The 4435-nt window shown below is 31.3% G+C and overlaps 1 long non-coding RNA gene across 1 annotated transcript; it reads left to right on the forward strand.

The window, feature by feature from the left end:
- Positions 1 to 1480: 1480 nt before the first annotated feature.
- Positions 1481 to 3070, forward strand: LOC112940890 (uncharacterized). The gene is made up of 2 exons (XR_003245109.2): positions 1481 to 2219; positions 2788 to 3070. It is a non-coding gene; the product is annotated as an uncharacterized lncRNA (long non-coding RNA).
- The last annotated feature ends 1365 nt before the right edge of the window (positions 3071 to 4435 follow it).

Here is a 4435-nt window from a genome sequence, read left to right on the forward strand (position 1 = left end):
AGCCCTACATGATGCCAATTCTAATGTTCCAGAATAGCGGAGATTTACATGAAGGTCAAGCCTATGGTATCACAATTGCATGCGTTGAAATTTTTTTCGAGTGTGAGTGTGCTTTTCCGGATGTTTTCAAATCAAAACACTTTAAATATGCGCAAATTGAAAGGTTCTTTCTTGTGAGGACACTTGAAACATGATGTTAGGTCTAGTTCTAAGCTTTTATTAATAGCAAGACGGACAAATCTTGTTGTTGCTTAAGTACATTTGAGGTACCACTTGAATCCATAGTAATTACCTCGATGTCAATTTCAGTTGAAAGAGAAAAATTGTGAGAAATTTTTGTACAATAGTATTGTTGGCGCTAACCAAGTTAAAATATGTTTCATTGTTCATAAAACAAAAGTGGGTTGAAACCCACTTTACAATATTTGTCCATACCAACTTTGTGAACCGTTTCATTGTTGATATTTGTCCAAACAACTTTGTGGACCGTTTCAAAGTTTAAATTGCATTTTGGTAGTTATACCCTTCAAAATGAATATCTTTTATTTTTCGGTAGTCATACCCTTCAAAATGACATCTTTTTAATTTGGGTTGCCATACCTTTCAAAATGACATCATTTTATTTTTATGCCCCATATTTGTCCATACCAACTTTGTGGACCGTTTCATTGTTGATATTTGTCCATACCTTTCAAAATGACATCATTTTGTTTATTATACTTCATCTCGTTGTTTGTCCAACTCGGGTAAACAAGTCTCTTTTTAAGCCCACTCTTAGTCAGCTAGTGTAGAGCGAAATCGAAACATCGTATTAAGCATTTCACTCGAGACATATTTGTATAACACATGCACTCATTGTTTGTGTATTATATGATATATCGTGATGTATCATAGTCCATTATTTCAAAGTTACTCTTGCTAACCTAGTTTCAGAATACTTATAATTTAAGTTCTATCTTTTTTCAAGTTAAATCGTTGGAACTACGTTTGACCTGATTCCTGCTTCAACGGGATACGTAGGCGCCATTAAGGCTCGGTCATCTTCCCCGTAAATTTTCCAAATTTTAAGAACAGAAACTGGGCAAAATTTTGTGGAAGTCTCCAAAATTTTATAATGGAGATAGTTGTTACACGGGTAAAAAATTTTAGGAATGCCCTCAAAATTTTCACCAAGATTGTACCCAGACTCCAGTATTTATGAGGCTTCACTCCGAGTTGGTTTGTTTATTTTGCATTAATTTTTTGTACATGATGTCACATTCATTGTATAGTATTGATTTTTATTATACTCCATTAAAAAAATTAGTTTAATTGACATTTATTAAGTTTGGGTAGTCCGTCCTTCAACGCGACTCATTATTTCATTATTTTATTTTTGTTACTTTTGTTAAATTTAGATTGTCCGCCCTTCAATGTGACTCACTGATTTATTCGACTATTTAAAATTTTCTTTAAATAGTAAATAAAAAATATTTTGTTCAATTCAGATTGCCCACCTTTCAATGTGGCTCATTGATTTTTATTCTCATTATTTTTTCTTTCAAAAAGTAATTTGTTGTTTATAAATTTTATGTTATATTTGAATGAACTACGCAAACTTGATTCTTATCAATGAGATACGTAGACAACCCTTATTGACTTCGATATTCTTTTTTCAAAAGATTTTTTATTTTTTATTCTTTGAATGTTTATATTTTCGAAATTATTTTTTCACTGGGTTGGTGCCAACACAGTTCAAGTAGCTACCAGGCGAGGCCACCGGCAAGCATAAGCTTCAATTGGCGACGCCCATGTCATCTTCCTCTGCCTCTTGTACCTTTCTCCACCTTCCTCTTATTCTTTTCCCTCTCTTTGCAGGACCAATAGAAGAGCCAGGCGAGACCACTAGCGAAGGAAGCACCCGCCGGCGAAAGCAACCACCAGAAATTAGCCCCGACAAGCAGCATGCTCCGGCGAGAATGCCGAGTACCAGAAGTCGACGTCGCTCCTTCTATTCTCCATTTTTCGAGCAACAACAAAACCAGAAGCTTCGACTCCATCGAGCAGCGAAACAAAAGCAGCTTCGTCGATAGCTCCGGCCAACAACTCCATGCAACAGCTATGGAGAAATCTTCTCCATCTCCAGCGCCCATTTCTTCTTTTGCAGCGAGGACGAACAAATTCCAGCAATACTTCAAAGCTTCTAAGCTTGTTAAGACAGATCTTGGATGATTCGTCCAGTTAAGTTTTAATTAATTTTATGGTCATTCCAAATCTCTAATCTTAATGAGTTTGAGAATTCAAACATCTTATAGTATGTCATGGTATATTAATTTGTCTTGTAAAATGTGATGTTTAGAAAATAAATCTAGGATGAAATTCTCTAATCAAACTTAATAGTGATCTAGAGGGTTTCTCCCTTTACGTTTGTGCTAATATTTACCGTCGGTTGTTTAACATGTTCATTGAGTTTTGTTTTGCTCCGCCATAATCATGGATTTGTTAATTTCCAATATTTGTTTCTCTCAAATGATCCTAAATAGTTTATTGAAATCCAAGAATTTTTATTGCTGATAATTTGTTTTCATTTATGTTTAGTTTGAGAATTGTTGATTGTTTTACCAATTGAACTAATTGACTGATTTGTTTTTCCCTTCTTTTCTTGGTTGTAATTAGGATCTGTCAATTGTTTATAGACTTTGTCAAAATTATCGGAAATTGTTATTTAAAATTATAGCTTGCACTGCGTAATTAAAGTTGTAAATATGGATTCAATTGACTATTGTGTTTCTCTTGTCTTAATTACAGCAAACAATTCCAACAAAATATGCTTATGATAAATAAAGGAAAGCATCTAGTTTCGTAATAAGCGTGGGAGGTTGAAGAGCCGTCGTGAGAAGGAATGCTTGGACAGAGATTTTATATAATTAATTTCAATGTTTTAATTTTTATTTAAGTGTTGGTTGGTAATAATGTTGTATAACTCCGACTCTCCTATAAGTATGATATATTTGGGGGACCTTGTTTATTTATTTTATCGTAACTTATAAAGTTATAAAGCATGCATATATGATCTATATAACTTTCAATATGTTTTTGATTTTTTATCATATATATAAGTTTAAACTTCGCTATTAGATAAATATCATGCTTGTACGTTTGATAATAATTTCAACATGTTTACATTCAGAAAGTGCGCATGTAGTACTAAATAATTAAAATCAAATTCCAGCATATTTATGACTGAGTAAAAATCAACCTCATGCATGATCCCTTTCTGTTTTATTATTGTTGGTAATGATTTCTGACTAAAAGATTGTATTAAATTAAACGTCTCTGCATGGTAATGTTTTGCCACCTAAAATAATTTTCGTCATTTATATTCGATCTGTTACTATTCTGAAGTATTTTATACACTAATAATATAGTAGCTTCTATCCTTTAAAATAGAATAAAATAAAAATAATAGTCTGCTATATTTAACAAACTATTTGACTTTTTAAATAAATATATATTATAGTGATAATCTCTGCATAAAGTAGTTGTTGGCTACATTAATGTTCTGTCCGTCTTTTTTATTATATAAAGTCTCATGACATGATTATTTTATTTTGTCAAAGTCATTGTTCAATTCTCCGTTCAAACTTTGGGTTGATTATGACATTTTTTTTAAAAAAAATAATTATAAGCACTATCTCCTAAACTATCGTTAGTGGGAAAGTCAAAGGAATTACGAGGTCTAATTCCAATTTTTAAATAAAGCCGATGCATCCACAGATGATTATGTTGTTGCTATTAAGAACGAATGAAATCAGATGGTTCTATTTCTCGGAGTACCACCTATCCAAGATTTTTCAAAGAGATTATGTGTATTTAAACGTAAATATTTACGTGCTTATGCATATTTATACGTAAATATTTACGTGCTTATGTGTATTTATACATAAATATTTACGTGCTTATGTGTAAACTAATCTTTTTAGTCATCTTCAAAATATAAACTATTACTGATTTTCTGAGACCGATCTCAAATCAAATTGTTTCTATGGTAGAGGAGCACGATTAACAATATTGTGACATCATCTAAAAAATATTTTTTAAATAATTTTTTTTTACTCAAAACCTGCTCAATGTTCAAAGCTTTATTTTTGCACATCATACGCTTGTTTGGGGTAGCAAGATTAATAAAATTAGACTATCTTCTATATCTATTTGTGCATATTCTGTCTGCTTGTTTATCTCTTTATTAATGCCTAATATTTGTTTAATATTTGTTTATCACATTGTTCACATTTTTAAATAATAAATAATTGAAGTAACCTTAATTGTTTAATAATAAAATTGGGGTGGCTAACATAAAAAAAATTGTTTGCCTATATGATTGTACGATTTCTATCATCTCGCGTATCTTATTATTAATTACTTAGTATTTATTATTAATTGCTTAGTATTTATT

The sequence above is a fragment of the Solanum lycopersicum genome, chromosome 2, assembly GCF_036512215.1.
Source record: "Solanum lycopersicum chromosome 2, SLM_r2.1".
NCBI classification, from domain to species: Eukaryota; Viridiplantae; Streptophyta; class Magnoliopsida; order Solanales; family Solanaceae; genus Solanum; species Solanum lycopersicum.